Source organism: Cheilinus undulatus, linkage group 2 (genome assembly GCF_018320785.1).
Source record: "Cheilinus undulatus linkage group 2, ASM1832078v1, whole genome shotgun sequence".
NCBI lineage: Eukaryota > Metazoa > Chordata > Actinopteri > Labriformes > Labridae > Cheilinus > Cheilinus undulatus.
The window spans coordinates 12,912,865-12,933,513 of record NC_054866.1 but is presented as its reverse complement, the minus strand read 5'-3'; positions in this window follow the sequence as shown (position 1 = coordinate 12,933,513).

Below are 20,649 nucleotides of genomic sequence, written 5' to 3'. Positions count from 1 at the left end.
CAATCAGCTCACACACACCTTGCATTGCACTTAAGGGGCTACAGTGAAACAATCCAAATCTATGCCTGGACTGACTTGTTTAGCCACACCATGACCTGGGCTCAGGTAAGTGTAAGAAAGTGGATGGATGGATGGATGGATGGATGGATAGATGGATGGATAGATGGTTCAACTAATGGAAAGGAGAGGTCCCAGCTAAATCAAGAGCAGTAAAGTAACAGTAGTCAGGTTAGGTATGGGAGCATATTATGCCAATTCGGCACTTTGCAGACTCAACCTTGGCCTTCTACCACTCTGGCCTCCTAATGGCCATCGTCCAAGCCAGGCCCATGTCCCATCTCTTCAGGTTTCCTCCCAGCTGCCCCCTCTACCACGCGCATGGCCCCCTTAGCAGCTGGACCAGCCCACCAGGTCCTGGGCATTTAGTAAGCGGTGAGCTGGATAAGGCCCAGGAAAGTGTGCCCAGTGCCAATAGAAGCACAACTGCTGACCCTACCTGCCCCCCACTCTTGAGCACATCAGCATTAGATACATGGTCTTGCCAGAAATACCTAAAATGCACCAAAGAGAAGTTGCCACAAAGCAGTCCAGGTGGTGCCTGTGGCATCAGTCAGCGTCAAGGCCTCACAAGAGTTCAGTAAGACGGAGAGGACCAAGGACCAAAAGACTCAGATTTTCATCCACATGCTCATATACAAGGAACGCCATGTGAGAGTTCAAGTCTTCCATTGATCTCAGCCTCACAGTAGATTACACTGTCAGGAGAACTGCTCAACAAATTCCACGAGTTGCCTTAATTCAGATCACATTTCCACAATTGTCAGGGAGGAGAAAATCTGCCTAAAGTTGGGCTTAAAACTGTTTTGTGTGTGGCCAGCCTTTTGCGATTGCTGTAGATAGCGATGCCTTACAGAACTGTGTTGTTGACAAATGTAAGTGTATTAAATGAACTTGGATTGCTTATTCATCAATAACAATTACTCCAAGTTCTAATTTGTCTTTAAATTGTAACTCTCCTGTGATTTACATTGATTAAAAAAAATCTTACACTCTATAATAAAAGGAAACTCATTAAAATGTCATGAAAGACATTGAGTACTACTACCAAGGCCAAGAATGGACCTCCATGACCCACATTAGATCATCATTTGTGCAAAAATAGTCACATGACATCACATGTGTTCCTATTACTCATGAAATTCCCCCATAATCTTACCGTACTTTTCTCTGTTTTCCTCAACTACACATGATCATCCACTCATACACATGTGAACTTTGTCCCACACGCACATAATGATGCAAGCACTCATAATCACACACAGAGCGAGGCCGTCCTCTGGCTATATCTGTCAGTAGAGGTTTATGGTGGGAGCCAGGCACTTCATTAGTGGACAGCTGCTGCTGCTGCTGCACCTCCTCCATACCTTCGCTTCCTTCATCTCTCCATCCTCTGCCCTCACCCTGAACCTGTCCTGAGGGGGAGATAGCAAAGTGGGAGGGAGGGGTGAGGGAGTGAAGAAAAGAAATGAGGGGGAGGGAGGGAGCTTGAAGTGTGCGCGGTCAGATTGTTTCACTCGTATCAAGAAGCCAACTGTGGGGACAGGACATTCCCTTTTTATCTGGTGACTATAGAAGGGTGAGTGGGTGTTTATGCATACCATACTGTTCAAAGGACAAGTTATAAGTGTAAAATTAAGCCCATTACCAAACTTTTTGTCCTGCAAATTAGAGAAGAAACCTCCTCTGTCTGAGAGTTTCTCACAGAAAGACAGAAACAAACATGAACTTTCTAACATGTAACATTATATGAACTGAGTATCGAATTTTCTGCTACAACCATCTGACAAAACACTTATCTGTCCCATCTCGCGTATCTTTTTTCCCTGCTGGAATAAATCCAAGCTGTTCTGCTCTGAGAGCCTCTCACCAGAATCCTCCCCTGAAGGGCCGGCAACAATCCCAGCTCCCCTTTCATGTCTAATCGACTTTTACAAGCCCTGTTCCTCATAGGCTGCCTTTTACAACTTTTGCTGCTGATTGGCCGCATGACTTAGCGCTGCTGAGTGGCACAGGTGCAAAACATTACTCGTCTAATAAGAGCCAATTACAAACAGGTGTGTCAGCGGTGCAGGCAGGAAGGTGACTTTCCAAAAAAAGGGAGCGAGTACCTTTACAGGGGATCGTTACATGACTGAACACACGAGGGGGTGCTTCATGAAGGTAACTGACTTGTTTTAATAAGTTCTGCTCATTTTGGTTTTACAAAGCAAGGTTGGTTGGATGCCAGATTAATTACTTTTATCTAAATGTGGGCAGAGGTAGCTTTAAGATGAGATGAACTAACCTATCCCCGCCTCATAACGCCACAAGCCAATCACATTTCTAGCAGTTAGACAGAACATTCAGACATTCTGCTTGCAGCTCTCCATAAAAAAACACCAAAATTTGGGATTTTTCTGTGGTTTTTGTCCACTGATGTCAAATGTTCTTGATTTCACAGCAGCCTTTGTCACCCTTGTGGACCCTACTGTGGCAAACTAAATCCATGATAGAGTGGTTATTAAGCAGGTCATACAAAGGTCTTTTGATAATAAAAGCATGCATAGGCCTTTTAGGCCTATGCAAGCCCCCCCCCCCCGCTTTTCTTAGGGTCATGTAGGGGAGGCTCCAAGGAAAAATGGCTGGAAAACATTGGCTTAGGCCATGAAGCATCCACCCCTCATTCCACCCTAAAGGCGTGATTATTCTTCCATGCTCCTATCCAAGGACATTCAGAGCAAGACCTGGGTTGAAACAGTCCTCCGTCCCGCTCGAGGGTGCCTTCAGGTGGCTTACTTGTCACATCTACGTCTTAAGTCAGCCTCAGTTTTTGGCACAAACATGCCTCAAAGTTCTCCATTGTGTGTGAAGTTTTAGTCAATGAGACTGAATTGTAGTGGCGGGCTTCTGAACACTAAAGTAAAGCTGATTCATCAGCCAACAAGCATATCAGCATTTTGCTTCAATATAAAGCAAAATGCTATCCCTTTAACAGTATATGGTTTGAAACAACTGTTAAATCCAGCTGCTGTTGCAGGACACAAGTTCTGAACTTTCACTGGCATTAATGTAAGCACAAAAAGTGTCCGGCAGGAGTTTCTGGGTTTGGCAGATGCCGGGAGAATGTTACCTGCCTGACTGCGTTGTGCCAACTATGAAGTCTTGGGGAGAAGGGATAATAGTGTGGGGATGTTTTCAGGGTTTTGGCTGTGACATTTTGGACAATGCCATGCTTCAAACTTTGTTGCAAAAGTTTAGGGAAGGCCCTTTTCTATTCCAACATGACTGTTACCCAGTGCACATAGCAAGGACTATAAAGACATGGTTTGATGAGTCTGGTGTGGAAGAACTTGACTGGCCCACACAGAGCTCTGACCTCAAACCCATCGAGCACCTTCTGGATGAACTGGAATAGAGATTGCGAGCCATGTCTTTTCGTCCAACATCAGTGCCTGACCTTATAAAATGAATGGGCATGGATTTCCACAAAAACTCTCCAAATGCTTGTGGAAGTCTTCCAAGAAGAGTGGAGGCTGTTATAGCTAAAGTCTTTTTGCTGGAGACTTGATTGTTTCAAACTTAAAGACCAAAATCTGGGGAAACTGAAGGTGAGCAAAGACAGAAACCAGTGCAAGTAACATGAATCCACAGGAAACAAATTATAGCAATAACAAAAAATCCATCTTAAAAATCAACAGTTGGTTGCATCTTGACCGGTCAAGAATCCATGGCCTTTTCAATCAACTATGCATTTTTTAAACGTGCATTGCTTCCAAATGTTTGTTGCAGCTTGTCCAAACTAGCAAAGATTTTTTTTCTAAAGCGGAAAAATTGTTATGATGGCCAACCCGTGCCAATAAGCTGCCAGAAAGATGTACAATATGTTCCCTTTAACACTCCCCAGACTAGAAAGAGACATTGACTGTTAAAGAGTGGAAAAATCATGTTTATTTTGTATTTGGACTGCATTCAGACTTTTACACAAACATGACCTGATCTCCAGATGTAAATACAGTCAAGATGCAACCGGCACCTCATCATTCACATCAGCTGCTCAAGCAAACATTGATGTATTTGGTGTCATGTAAGGGGAAATAAGATTTGTCAAGTGGATCCAACCAGGTGACGGGCGGCTTAGTAAGCAAAACATCCTCGTCAGTAATGGATCGGTGGGATGATGCAGTAATCAAGACATGCTGTTTACTGGCACCTTTACAGCATGTAAATATTGGGAGATGGAGAGGCATAAACAACAGTTTGTTCATGGCAAAGGAGGGAAAAATCCAAGATGACGAGGCTGAGTCAGATTTCAGTGTTAAGTGAACATGTAATTCTGCTTTACTAGAAGATGTCCAGATAGGCGGGAGAGGGGGGGCAGTAAAGGAAGGAACGCTGAGTGTTTTGAATCCGGAGCAAGAAGAGTTCAGTCGGGGGGGGGGGGCCTCAATCAGCTCGTTATTTTTTATAATTCTGGAGCCTTTAAACCTTGACCCTCATATCCAGAAAAAAACCCCTAAAATCAACAAAAAGTCTTTTAAAAAACTAGATGCCTTGCCTGGTGGCTATACACTTCTGTGAGGTATACAGCCTGTGTGTAAAACGGTAAGCCTTGTTCATTGTCAGACTGTTAATCTACTGTAAAGATATATATATTATATCTGTTATTTCATTATTAGGTGGCAGGGTTATTATGTGCTGTAATTTAAATGACGGTAGAGTCACTGACACATTTAGACAAAGAAAGACAGAGGTACAGTACATTTGTAAAACTGTATTCATTTATAAAACAATGCACTGATATTGGGCTGGTTGGTTAACAAGCCTATATGTATGGTATGTGCATTTAATGTACAGGTCTGATATGAGACAGAAGTGATGACAGCTACGAGGAGGAGACAGTTACAGTGAATAATGCCACGTCACACTGCATGGGCTGTTATGTATTGTGAGAATAAAGAAAAGTTTAGGTAACAGGTTTACTTTGTACCATTTAACTTCAACATTACCTTCTCATCAGGGTTGGATCTTGAAATGTTTTTAAACCCAAGCTTAGGAGGGTCCAGGGTTATTTTTTGCTCGTCAGGCAACAGATTTAAAACACAATCAAATCTATACAATATTTGGACAAAAATTATGTGGTTTTATCTTTTTTCAAAAGCATCCTTTACAGCCAACATAATTTATTTAAATGGTTCTCAAAGTGTGCCTATACACTGTTCTCAAACTTTTGTCATAACTGATCACATAAAAGTTTTTAGGTAGTGGATATAAACAGTATGACTCAGATTTTAAAAAATGTACATTTTTCAACAATCATGCTGTCAAAAGTAAGCTCATTTGCACTTCACTCATGGTGCAAAAGTGTCTAATGGCCTAAGGCATTCTGAAAAAACTATGCAAATGAAGAGATGATTGTGAAATAGCTTGAGGACAATTACAAAAATACATAAACTGCTTGAGTACTGTTTACTCAAAACAAAAAATGTGTTTTATCAACTCAGAAAATAGAACTAAAATAGCTTTGCTGAATATTAAAGTCAATACAAATCAATTAAGAAATTCTTTGATTGTTCGATCTCACAGAGTAATGCACTGTATTGAAGATCAATAATTTTCACTTTCACATAGTCTGATGTTTCTTTTTAAATTTACACAAAATGGATAGGGGTTAAACTTTGTGTAAAAGTTTACAATTACCAAATTATTCATTTGAAAAAGATCATTAAAAGCAAAATGTGAAATTCTAGATTTGGATATACTTTTAAAAACACAGGAATGTTATTACCTAAAACAATGTTTAAAATATTTTTGTAATGTAGTATACTCTCCACTAAAGAAAAATTAAAAATGTTTAATTTATTCAGTTTGGCTACAAGAATTGAATTTCCATGTCCATCTACTACAAATGATTTCATTTTTGCATTTATTGATCATAACACTCAGCAGAAAATACAAGTTTAAAAATGTTGGTGCTTTTGAGAAAACATCCTGGTCTTAAGCGATGTAAGCCCCCCATTTCCCTTTGAAACATTAGAGGGATTTCTTCATTTACATTATAAACATCAGTAAGGAGCCACTACAATTATAAATATGGATATATTTAAACTCTTACAATTTTTAACTCATGTCTTATAATGGTGGAAATATTTTCCTGTTACCCTGAGTAGCCTGCTATTAGTTTATAGCGTTGTCCAAACTACGGCTCACAGGCCACGTGGCCCATCAATAAACTGAAAAAAAAAGCTAAGGTGATTTCTATTCAATTAACAGCCATTTATTCACTAACATAAAAAGGACACACTCTCTGATCGTGAAATTAGTGCAAAGGTAATGGTGAAAAATAAAACAGATCAGATGCACCTGTGAGTAAACCACATTAGGAGAGACTCACCATGCAGGCCTCAGTATGCATGCATACGTAAGAGTTAAAAATGGAATGAAATGCAGGAATAATTTTGGCCTGTAAGGCCCAACTGTTATTCAATAATAACATGTTCTTCATTCAGTGCTTTCAGAACATTACTCCACTTTCCCTTCTTCTTGAGAAATCTTTAGGCCTCTTAACAGTCCTCCTCACTCCTCTTAATAGTTTTCCACCTAAGGAGCTCTCTCAAGAGCTGCAGATTCATGAAGAACTTTTACCTCAATAAGGATCCAGGTTTAAGTTCAAGGGGGAATTAATAGAAACCGTCCTGGTCCTAAGAATCCTCTTAGAATATTGTCACTGATAGGAACTCTAGACCTCTGAAAGAGTGAAGCTGAGGAGAGGAGTTTTGTGAGTGTTTAAAATTTTGGCTTTGAGTCACCTTTATCAAACTTTGCCATTACTTAATTAGTCAGGTACAGTGCACTGATTAATGATGCGTATGGAGTGAAATTGTTTAAGACTTTCAGTAAAGCCTGTGAGGAATCAAACAAACAGAGTGACTCAGTGGCTGACTAAGGCCCGCGGCTGTGTGAAGCAGACGCTTTTTACATGATTAATTAATTGTTTAGATTAATTGTTAGTCCTTCACTGTGATCTGACTGGCTTTAAGTCAGGTTCCTCAGCAGGATGCTTACAATAGTGAATGATGTGAAAAAGAAAGCCACAGAGGAGTGTGTGTTTATGCTGGTGTTTGCGGGACACAAGGAGGACGGTATGCTTTACACAAAGACCATGCCAGAAACTTGTGTAAACAGAGCAGCGGCCACAATGGCTCCCCAGCCAAACACTGGGTTTCTCATCAACCTCAACCAACCACACAAAAACGCTGGTACGTAAATACGCACAAGCATGCACACTGGTAAGGAGAAAAAAGCGAGAAAGTAAAACAAATATGCACATAAACACATAAAAATACAGGCGGACAAAAAGTATACACAAGAAAAATACATGAGCAAACAAACTGACCTTGTGGCTCACGTCCTATTATATTATAACTATGTGACGTGGAGCAGAAGCTGAGAGAATCATTGTCAGAGACCATCCAAAATAAACTTTAAACCACATCTTTCCCTCTCTTCCTCTCTCTCTGACCTTCTCCAGAGCCATCCACCCAAAACATACACAAACATACATGTCAAAATGATCCAATCTCGTCTCCATTTTTCACGCATTGATATGACTGAGGTTGGACTATGTTTCTGAAGCATGCATGTAGCCTGACCAAACAATTTCAGGGTTTGAGGACATAATGGTCCTTAAAATTAATAAGTTTTTCCAATGTGTAAATGCTCAGCGATCCCCTAATCTGACAAAGTGACCATCAAAACACACAAAAATATTGTATTGTCTGACCTCAGTAAAAAAAGAAAAACACAGGTCAGACTGAGGTGGGAGTCTGAACAGAGAGATGGAGGGATTTTCAGCATGTGACTAGTGAAATATGAGCATGAAGTAAGGGAAGTAGATAAAAAGGGAGTTTTTTGGGGGGTGATATCCATCCAGAAAGTTCCTGGTAGAGGAGACAGGAATAGAGAGTTTGATGCTGGCCTCCCTCCATCTTGACATGGATCCAGCTCCATCCTGGCTTTGAGATCAGAGTGAAGTGTAAGATTGAAGGCCCAGAGGCGATGACTTGGGCCTGCGTGCGTAAAGCTGATGTGGGGTCTGTTCCTCCGGGTCTGACAATTTGGAAAGGTGGGGATGTCAGGAGGTGAGGGTGAGGTAAGGTGAAGGTAGTCCGGTGAGGATCCGTGTCCTGCACTATTGAGTTTTATCGTCTTGGTTTGGCTAGTGCAACTTTATATGGGAGTATATGAGATGGGTTGCAGCTTGTGCTTGGACATTTTTTACAGTTTATAATTTTTTTTCCCTGTAGGGCGAGAGCCAATGCCTTATTTATGTTTACAACATCTATGATATTGTTTATTTAAATGTTATTTTCAAACCCATTCATTCAAATAAAAATACTACTTAACAAAATAACTATTAAAGATAGATTAAGCAAGTTTTACCTCCCTGATTTCAAGTTTGACGACCTTTATTTTTAGGGTGAAGCCAATAAGGAAGTGCAAGAAAAAAACACATTTTATTATTAGGGATGTGACTAAGGCCAAATCTGATGAAATGCAAATTTGCATTGTGTTTAATCGACTTAAATAAGAAAAATACACAGAAACAGTCAAAATAACTCATGATTGGTGTAAAACAGGATTTTATTATGGGTGTAGTGTGGGTTGGATGAGTGTAGCTAATGTTAACAGTGCGTGCACAACCTGTTTGGACTCTTTGTAGGTTATCTACATACTGAATGTGGTTTCACATTGCTCCAGATGAGCTGTAATACACAGGTTTAGGCTGACAGCATATATTCTATATTCACATTCAATATAAAAATACAGCCAAACCTCTCCATTCCTTTGAGATTCTACAAACGCTACCCATTTTTTTTTTTTTTTTTTTGTTTACTAAAAAGATTATAATTCTAATACAATGGATTACATAGTTATATAGTATTACAGAAGCACGCAGTAGCCACTAACCAGAGCTACCTTAGCTAGTCGTGGTCTATGGTTGTGTCACATTGTAGACAGAGTATTTGACAGGGATTACAAACCTGCCAGTTTGACAGTACAACATATTTCCATTTATTTTTCAAATTCAACTTTATTTTTAAACAGTCTTGCAGTTACAATCATAACCATAAAAACTAACCACAGACATTACAGCAACATTTAACATAAATCAGAGGAAAAGGTCAGCAGTCTAATCAGGGAAATGTTTTAGAAGTAGATATGCTAACAGTGGCTAGCTTTAGCCACGCTAAAGCTAATATAGCTATGTAGATAAGGTTGCTATGTAGCCCAAGTATCTGCTTGATGAGCTTAGCTTTAGTTATGTGGCTACTTTAGCTAACAGATACAGTCATTGTGGCTACTGTTGCTTCGTCATCCATGTAGCTCACACAGCTAACAGAGCTAGTTAGAGTGTTTTCATGAGGCAGGAACTTTTTCCTGTTAGCAGACTGTTTACCTGGCTTTTAAAAAAAAAATTTTGCTATCAGGTTTTGCCGCTCAGGTTTTTAGATAGAAGTTATACAAATTTGAATAACTTTCGAGCCATACATCATAGCCACTTACTTTTTTCCTCTGGAAGTGCTCCATTTGCTCTTCTAATGAGGCTATCTATGCCTTTGTAGCCTTTATGTAGGCTTTTCAAGCAAGCCTGGAACTTTCAGCAAAATTTAAAGATTAAATCCACACCAGTAACTCTCATTTTAATCCATTTTCAGTCTTTCATTCTGCGATCTTCAACTTCTTTTTTCCTATTTCCAGGAAGCTAGGCACAATATAAAAAATCACAAAGGCTTTTTTGTGAATGTTTTGAAGACTTTCTGTCACAGAATTTTTTTGGTCACATTTTGGTCCCAAAGAGATGGGAGAACAAAGTTTGTGCAATTTAGTTTTTCTTTTGTCTTCATAGTCCAGTAACTTTTTAAAAATTCCAGTGACATTACTGCAGCACACATTCTTTAGGCCCAGATTGTCCTGAAAAAAAGGATGTTTAGAGCTTGACTGTGCACAACAGGGTTGATGTTTTACACGCTTTTTGAGACAGCAAGTCCAGGTGAGACAAAATGATTAAACACAAATTGCATAGGGCTCAACCTCAAATTTAACTCTTACTTAATAAAATCTGATTAAACATATGTTTAATCAGATTTTATTTTGAAAGTTTAAGTGTGTATTTCCAGTATGATGAACAGTCTTTGGGATTAGCTTTCAGACATGCACAGTCTGCAGCCAGACCCCTCTTGTTTAACTTGTGTGTCAGTTTGCTGATGACTTGCAAGAGCAGGCAGATCGCACACATCCCCCATTATTATGCAATGTTTGGAGTTTTGAGTTTGGAGTCTGGGGTTGTTGATGACTGAATCTGTTACTGTGTGGTGTGCCATGTTGGTCATCTTTGGGTTTCTCATGTTTACAAAACTGGATAAGAGGGAAAAATATTTTAGTGTCAAGTGTCAAGCCTTAGCTAGTATGTGTGGCAGGAAACACTGTTGCTATATGACCTGCTTTAATGTGCAATCCAAATCTTGTTGGTGCTTGACATTTCAACATTTAGGATGCTCGATAGGAGGTTGTTTTAGTTTGACACTCAGGTTGTAGTGACTGGCATCATGTGTCAATGCCAAACTGTCAAACTGTAAAATTCTAGTTATTGGGAGCTGTGTTGCACAAGGCCATTTCCTGCACACCAGCATTTGTCAAAAGCTTTCAGTGTTTTGATGTAAAATGAAAAGCTCTTTGGCGATCTTCTCATCCACTTCTCTATTCCTTCGTCTGACAAGCACCACGCTCCCTCCTTTCTCTGTCCTCTCTACCTTTGAGCCGTCGCAGGCTGCTCCAGTCTGCTCTCGTAGGAAGTGATGCAGTCCATCTGGGGTGGTCGTTAACAGGCTCAGCGTTTGGCAGGGGACACATGAAAACATCTCACACACTGCATCCACAGCCGAACCCAGGGGTGCGTTATAGCGGGAAAAATCGTTTTGTGGGGAAAATGTCTGGAAGGACAACAAAGCTGTGAGAAATGTTTCTGAGACAACCGCATGAACACTTTATTTTTTCTCCCGGTTAGTTAAAGCAATCTGGGCAGGAGCTACTCTGGAGGAAAGTCAAATCAGTCCCTTAGTCTGTAAAATAAGAGGCTTAATGTTTACTCGTGTCTCTTTCTCTGCCTTTCTCCTTGTTTCACTTAAACACTGTGACAGATGCACTCAGCATGACTTTTTGCTCCAGTAGCACTACGTCATTGGCCTGCAACTAAACGCCTACAGCCCTATGATGTCGTCCTACTGTACCATGAACAATCATAATGATGACCGCGCTATAAAAACAGCTACAGAGGCACGCATTATGTCACTCAGATGACTGAAACTAGTCAGACACTCCAAGAACCGTGATATAGGATGAGGTCATACAAGCTGAAGTTTCCCTTATCTGGTATGCAGATTTATGCTCATTAAATGAAGGCTGGCCTGCATAATGAGCTCAGCGCTGTGTCACACAGAGTGCCGGTATCTGCTGTCATAAATCTAGTGCCACAATAAAATGCAAAACACTGTGTCACATTGCTTTTAAGAGGAGATCAAATGCTGGGCCTTCAATTTGAACCAAGCCAGCAAAAGACAGCCTTTAAATGAAGAGAGAAAATGCTGTTTTAAATTAGTAGATTGACTACGGTGGGAATATGCATACTCACTTATGGTTTTACATTCAACTGTTTGCACCATGCCCTTTCTTCTCCTCCATGCTTGTCTGCTCCATGCACTACTTTATAGGACTATTGAAGTATATGCAACAACCAAGACAGACTTGATTTGAATTTAACAATAATTTATTTTACAAATCTAATGAAAGAGAAATGTGCATAGTCTTTGACAATTAGACTCCATTGTGATGACTTCGTGTACCTGAAGGAGTACCTGGTGTCTAGACACTGGTGGTGATGATGAGAGATGCAGGATCAGATGAGGAGGTGATTTCCAAGGTAGCTTGGAGGAGGAGACTGAGGTATGCAGAATGAGATGAGCAGGAGACCTATGAGGATCTGGACTAGATGCTGATTAACACTTGAACTGCCAATGGGTAAAATTTACCCAAGGCTTTAATTATATCTTACTTGATGTGTATACAATTTTAAAGACTGTCAGTCTTTGTGCTTTCCTAAAAGTTTTTTAAAGCACATTATATGCATGAAAAAATCTTTGCCTAAACCCAAATTTTGTTAATGGACATTTATATTTAGAACCACCATGTAGGTCAAATTTACTCCATCAGAAAGCCTTGATTTTCCCACTGTTTTATTTCACACCGGCAATAAATATAAAAAGACATTTACCGTCGTCAAATGTGAAAAGGTAAATTCAGTGGTTTTAATGAAGAAGAGTCCGGTATATGAGGAAGTTTCGGGATTAGCAATCAGTCCAAAGACGATTTTCTATGTGAGTGATCATCTTCCAACAGTGATCTAGTTCGCTATCTGTGGTTAATAAGCTGTTCATTGTCAGTGGTTAATAACAGTCCTCGATCAGATTCAGATCAAGATACAGATTCAGATTCAGACAACTTTATTTATCCCAAAGGGCAATTCAGTTTTTGCTGTCTACCCAGACCATACATACAATCACAAACCACAAACAGAGACAATAATAAATAAAAGTCAGTACATGACAGAGATCAGTGCTATTTATGAAAATCAAGGCACTTTAATGACAGGTACATTTGACCTGTTGGCTGTTTCAGGTATATAGAGAACCACAGCGATTCTAGTGTTAACTGAATGGAGGTGGCTGGGGTGGAGGAGGGTTTGCAGCATCCGCACTGAACGGCTGGCTGACTGTAAAAGAGAGAATAACAGGTCTAAAATCTGACAGGTGCATGATGATTGGGCAAATAAGGTTGGGGCAGAATCTGGTTAGCTGAGTAAGAGAGTGAACACCCACAAACAGCTGATCCCCAGAGCGGGAAGAGAGAAAGAATGGAAAAGCGAGAGACATGAAAAAGTGGTGACTAATAAATGAGTAGAAATAGTCTTACTGCTTGAGCATCTGCAGAGCTCCATATGTGAACAGTCCAGTAAAGCAGGTGCTTTACATGTACAGTGACATGTTTGCAAATCTGCCAATTAGAAGACAGAGGAAGACAAAGCTATCATGGCAACCAAGTCACCAGTTTACACGGTCACTTTTTAAACTGTAGCACCTGTCTTTTTTTATTATCATTTTTACAGGTTTTAAATGTTGACTTCTTTCATCTGTCTCCAGCTGGTTTTAAAGGTATTTTTGATTCAGTGCAGTGACAATTATACATCCAAGATGTGGAGAGTTGTGGACTTGTTCATCAGTTTGTCTGTTAAACTTCTGCTTCTGTGTTGACTGTCACTCCTGCTCAGCCTCCATAGTACCTCACGTGTGTACTGTATCTCACGTTAATTCTTGAGGATATGTGAAGCCAACATGTCAAAATGCTGGACACACATGACAGCCATAATGCTTCTGTGCATTCTGTGCATTGCTGTCAGTGAGTTTTGTTGAAGTGAAATGAGATATTAAGGGGTGATGGTGGAATTATTTTACATCACTGTGGCTGCAGGGAGCTGCTGCAGTGATGTAAGTGCTCTGGAAAAAACAATAAAGCATTTGATCGGTGCAATTGAAGATAAACATTATGGACTTTAAATAATCATAGTTAATCCATTAATGCTGAAAGCCTTAGTATACTGTTTATATATTTCAGATATCCTGTAGTTCTCTGGCTTTTCAGCTGAAAAGAGATGCCGATTACCCAGACAGACAGGAGTGAGGGGCCCTACAGAAGCCTGTTAAGTGTGTTTTTATATATGTTTTCATAGAAATTAGTGACATTAATGAATCAAAGCAACTTTATTAATCGGTCAACGGACTGGATTTTGTATCAAATAGAGTAAAAAAAATACTGGGGGCTGCTGTTTCCTTAAAATATCCAAATGGTATAGTTCTGTATGGAAGCCCATTTCTGCCAATTAAAAAAGAAAAATGTGAAAGTTAGGCAATTTAAAGAAGAAGAAGAAGAAGAAGAAGAAGAATGCTAAGTCATAATTATGAGATAAAAAGTTGAAATTATGAGATGATTTCTAATCTCTTAATTTCTGATTTATCTCATAATTTTGTCTTTTTCCTCATAATTGTGACTTTTTAATCTCATAATTTTGACTTAAGATTCTTTTTTTAATTTTGAGAAGTCCCTAACTTTCAAATTTCTATTTTTAAAGTGGCAGAAACAGGCCTTCATAGTCTAGCACTGTGAAGTAAAGCAAATAAATTTAATTAAACCATATTTAAAACATTGCTCATAAATGGGGAAATCGTCACTGGAACATACATTAAAATGCACAGATATTTAGAAAAATGACTCAACATTTGTTACTGGGATATCCTGTTAAGAGGGGCCCTGTGTAAAATTCTTGTTGGGGGCCCAATATCCATAGCTATGCCCCTGCATTTGGCTGTGGAAAACAAGATTAGCAGGCATGGCAAGCAGTGTTGCCCAGAAAAGCAAAAGAATCAGATAGAAGCAGCATGTGAATGAACTTTTGATTAGAAGGAAGTTTCAATATAAGTAAATTATGGAGGTCAAGGTTAAGAAAAGAAGAGTGCAATTCAGCCACCTGTAAGTAATCACAATCAATATTCTTTATATAGCTATCTTTAATCAGTGTATTTCTACATGTACTTTTTTGATGCTTCTGAGTTTTCAAGATTTGTGCTATGGAGCATGTGTGTATGTGGGTAATATTTTCACATGAAGGTCTACAAATGCTCAATAATGACACAAAAAAGCTGCTTTTCCCTTAGCTCAAACCTATAACATGAAAATAATTGCTCTTCTGTGCTTTCATGTGAATGTGAGGTAAAGAAGGCTAAACGCTGCATATTAGGACGTGAAACAGACTCCAGTATCCATTTATGTGGGCTAAAGCAGCTGTTACTGCTAGCTAAGTGATTCATTAATACCTCCATAGGTACAGCACTTTCTTTGCCCAGGGGAGAGCAGTAAATGTAACATAAGCAAATGTGTGTTCTCACAGCCGCAGCAACACTATCCTTAACACACAAGAACATTCTCATTCCGCCGGAGACACATTCAGAGGTGTACAAATTAACCTCAAACTATCATTAGTCACAAGCAGCACATTTACACTGTGCTACAGAGAGCACTGGCTGATTAATTTGTTCCCTCTGTCGGGGTAAAATATATAGGTAAACACTAAAGAGCGAGGTTGTGGGCGGCAGAGCTAGTAGAACAAGAAGAATCATCCCACAGACCGTGTACTCCCTGAGGAATCTGGTCCAGGCTAATGCTAATAGGCCAAGTTATCAGTGTCTGCTCAGTGCTTGTACTGCTATCAAGGCCACTAAGAATATAAGGAGGCATGCAATAACTTTCTCTAAGTATGTGCTGGATAGTCGGGTAGACACGCAGTAACACACAAGTGATACAAACTGGGGGGATTCCCAGATTCTTCTGATTAGGGGCTGGGATTATGGGAGCTGCTGAAAACATTCAGTCATTTCAGCCACTTTTTAATTCCCCTTTCCACTATGTCTGTTTTTGCCCCTTTAACCAATTATTGCCACTTTTCCCCCATTTTTTTCAGATTTTATCAAATTTTTGCCACTTCTAACCGATCTGCTACTTTTAAAATCCAATTTCACCACCTTTCCACCATTTTTGCCATTATTAATCTGTTCTAGCCATTTTTAACCCATTTTTAAGAAGGCTATCTACCAAAAAATATACTTGCTTTTTTGGTAAGAGTGGATATTTTTCAGGTTAAAGCTCTCCCCTTTGTCGCCCCCATGCCCCCTAAACCCATCATGTCCATAGAGATCAAAGGATTTCTTCAAATCTACAAATAATATAAACTTTACAGATACATTACCAGTATTAATGCTTGCAGAGCTCAAGAAGTATCTTCAGCAGCATTTTACAATAAAAGCACTTTGGGGGATTTTGAACCGCCCCCTCTGCCTGGAGTGGCCTGCAATAAGGCTTGAAACTTAATGATCTGCTCTCATTGGTTGTTTTTAAGAGGAAGTCAAATGACTTAGAGGCAGATGCTGCAGATGTTTACTTGTTTACATATGTGGTTGGTTTTGGTAAATATTTGCTGTTGAAATCTGTTATCCTCTGTCTCTAAATATATTTTGTCTATGTAACTTTTACTACAGTACCTATAAAAGCATTCACGCCCATGGGTGATTTTTTTTTACCCTTTTAATGAATTTATAGATCGATCACGGTCAACATAATTAAAAAAAATTTTTTTTTTTGGTTTAAAATAACTCTTTGATGTCAGGGTGAAAACTGATTTCCACATAGTAATATTTACTGAAGAAAACATGTAAGGTAAAACAGGTGACTGCACAAATCTTCACCACCTTTAAACTGACTGACCCAATTCAACAGGTTCAGCCTAATTGGTGCCATTTGTCTCTTAATTAGTGAAAAGGGGATCGCCTAAAAGCAGCCAAGGTGTCTCAAGTGATTGTAGTATAAAGACATCTGAGTCTGGAAGGTCAAGTCACTGGTTAATCAGTATTCCTGGCTACCATCATTCCATGAAGACAAAAGAACACTCCATGCAACTGGGAGAAAAAGTGAAGGAAATAGGGAATGGAAACCAAAAAATGTGCAGGGCACTGAACATCCCTTGGAGTTCAGTTGAATACATTATCAATAAATTGAAGGAATATGGCTCATGTGTAAATCTGCCTAGAACAGGCCATCCTCTGAACTGAATACAGGAAGGAGACTAGTGAGAGAGACCACCACGACATCTATGACTACTCTGAAGGAGTTCCAAGCTCCACCAGCTGAGATGGGAGAGAATCTGCATTTGACAACTGTTGGTTCTTCACCAGTAAAAACTCTGGGAGTGGCAAAGAGAAAGGCTCTGTTGATGAAATCAGGACTAGAGTTCACTTAAAGTCATGTAGGAGACTCCATGGTCAAGTAGATAAAAGTTCTTTGGTCTGATGAGACCAAAATGGTGCTTTCTGGCCATCAGACAAGATGCTTTGTTTAGGAGACAACAAACTGCAAATCCCCACAAACACGCCATCCCCACTGTGGAGCATGGTGGTAGCAACTTTATTCCATCAGGTACATTTGAATGATTGATTTAAATTTTTTCAGTTAGGGTTGTTATTTCTCATAAGCAGGTCGTGGTGGATCCTGATGCCCAACCAGTTCTGAACTGGGCTCAGTTATGTGCCTAGCTCTGCGTGCTGGAGACATGAATTCTAATCATGTCAGTAATTTAGAGCTGTAAATTATCAAATGTTTAATTTTACAGATTTGCAAAAAAGAAATGCCAACGGTGAAACCTGGACGCATATAAGGGTCCACAGGTCCTTTTACCTGTTGACTATGTTGGTAATGAAGCATGGATCAGGTGTAAAATACAGGAAGACACCAAGCATGAACCCCAAAGCACAACCTCCTGTATACACAAACATCTGGATCAGAAACCAGCTTTCTAGCCTCAGCTCAGACCTGATGTGCCTATTTTTACAGAGAGAAAAACACACTGAAGGAGAAAATCCTTTTACCCTCACCCTTCTCTGCTCTCTAGCATTTTCCTGTCTGCTCCTATTTTCTCCTTCAGTTTTTTCCCCCTCGACATCAAACCCACCACTTCTCTTTCACACTGGCTTTAACACAAGAAATGGAGAGGAAAAACTTCAGCCTTAATTTGCCACTTAGTTTTTGTCACATATCCTCAGCCAAATCCTCACGTCTCAACTTTTTCCCCCTCCCTTGTGTCCACTCCCAGCCCGTCTCCCCAGATGGCTGAGTATCATTTAGTAAAGCCATATTAAGACTCCAATCGTTCCGTCTCCATCTCAGACAGGGACATGACAATTTGAATTAAATCATGGCCAAACCTCCTCCCATTTTCTCTCCCTTTCCTCAAATGTGTTTGTCAAGTTTTTTCCCCCCAGTTTATTAGTTTCCACACATCCCTGCCCCCACTGGTTCGATAATCTGCTTAAAAACCTCTGGGCTGTTCTGTCTTTGCAGTGCAACCAGCCATGGCCAAACGCACCGAGACATGGGAGAGAGGGGGCGGGGGGAGAGACCAGCCCGGGTGTCTGAAATGAATCTGGATTTGTGCAGTGGTGGTGGGGGCGTGAGGACAGATTTCCATTTAAATACGTCTCACTCACAGAATTTGGCAGGTTGTTCCCATGGCAACAGCGGCCCATCTTGGGATTGAGTGTGTGTGAGCCGGTGTTTGTCTTATTGTATGGGTGTGTGAGTCGTGACCTCTTAGCTTGACACCTTTAGCCTGTTAGTTTCGCTGCAGAGGCCGGGGCCGAGCAGGCGCTCTCATTTCAAAGCTGATTCCTGCTTCTGCTCTCCTCTCTGATATCAAGCATTACTTTTACTCTGCTGAACTCTCTGCTCCTCTCAGGTTTACTTTCAGGAAGTTCTTACCACTCTCACTTTGAACAATCTTTAAGTACTACATGGGATTAAATGTTATAGTATGGTACCACATTATGGATTACGACCAAACACAATTTCAGGTCAGGATGCTTTATATTTTTACTGTTTTTTCTTCTGAACTTTTGCACAAAAAAGATAAAGAAAAGTTGTGTTTGGTAGATTATTTCTTAGTTGTAACAATGCATCTTGGCAATAAATCTTTTACTGTTAGAAGGCCTGTTTTTTCCCTTTGAAATGGGGACATTTGTAATGGCCACATTTGTAAGGAGCATGTATTTGGGTGTTCAGTGGGGTTGAGGTCAGGGCTGCTGGCAGCCCATTTCATCTTCTCCATTCTCCCAGATTCTGAAAGCAATCTCTGATAAACCCTGCTCTTTGGGGGCGAGCATTGTCATCTTGGAGGATAGAGTTTGGTCCCAGACTAAGGAGAAATGAGACTGGCATTGGTTGCAGAATCTCATCTTGATATCTCTCTGCATTGAGATTGTCTCCAATGATGACAAGCCCAGTTTTTCCAGTGTGGGAGATGCCGCTCCACGCCATCACACTGCCTCCACCAAAAGATGTTACTCTTTCTGTACAGCAACCAGCACATCATTCTCTGGTCTTTTTGACCCTCTCGACTCATCGTTGAACATTATGTTGTGCTACAAAGCTATTTGGCATTAAAAGATTCAACAAAACTGGCCAAAACTTGCTTGGACTTAATGGTTAACTGATTGCATTTGGAAGGCTAAAAGTGACTGCAACCTCACCAATTGTGAGATTTCACAATACTGTAGCTCAGTGGTTCTCAGCTGGTCTGGCCACAGGACCCACCAGTCTGTCTTATGACAGATTCCAACCCAAGTTTCCAAACAGTTTTCAACAATGCATGTTTAGTTTGAATATGTTGCAGTTTGGAGCATGATTGGACCAAAACACCTGATTTAAAAATGACAGGGACAAAAATGACAAATTTTATACCCTCTTACCCCATCATTATGTGTCAGTTGTTCCCGATTTTCCAGAGAACTTGTGCAATTACTCATTATCATGGGAAAAGTAGCCATTTATTGCAAGAAGAGGAAATAAATTAGTTGAAATAAACATTTAAACATTTAAATTCACCCAATTTCAAAGTTAAGCAGGGTAAAAAAAAAAGTATCAATGCATGTCCAATAAGGACTTCAGGACTTTTGCCAACAGTTTTTTACAGATACCAACTTGCGACCCACTAAAAACTGCTACGTGACCCACTTTTGGGTTTTTGACCCACCAGTTGAGAACCACTGCTGTAGCTTCTTGGGGGCTATACCTTCCAAATCCACCACTGTGCCTTCCCAGTCTGGCTAATGTTTTGGTCACAGAGGCATATACCCCGAGATAGTGGTTCTTCTTTTCAGTGTTTTAATGCACATAATCTTATTAACTGAGTCCCACGTCAAAATTATTCTTTTTTGTGCTTTCTTTTAATAGAAACTCCTTTTAATAAGTAACACCTATGTTGAAGGTAATGTGTGATAAAAACATTTTGTGTAATAATAAATAACACATAATGGCTTTTATCAAAAGACCTGAAAAAAGTCATGCAAGGACATGCAATGTTGTCACTAAAAGCTTGCATTTAGACCTATTTTGCAATGCAAATTATATTTTGTAAAATCCAACAAATTTCAACAAATCATGCAATTATTACTGTTGAGAGAACTTAACAGTTTCTTTATATAGTTAAACTTGGAATTAATTAAAGATCTATTGATAATAAAGTAGCATAAAGTTTTCATTTAAATAAATACAGTGGCGACCAAAAAAATCATCAACTCTTTACCAATTTGAGTGAAAGGGCCTCATTCGATACCAGTCTCACTGTCAAACACCTGCTTATGAAACAAGGCTCATGCTAATCCTGCTCTATGGCGGCTCAGTGTCTGATCTTGGCATTAGAAAACTTTGCAGAAAGTTTGGTGTAGGAAAAGAATGATAACTGACCAATTTTTTCCCTTGAGAACATTTGTGTCATTTGAGATGCCTTCCTCTTACGTAAAAGCAGAGATTGATGGTGAAAATCTGCTCCTTGATCCTTCAACAAACATTCCTAATTTGAATATCATATTTGGAGCAGATGATTCAAATTCCAAGAATCAC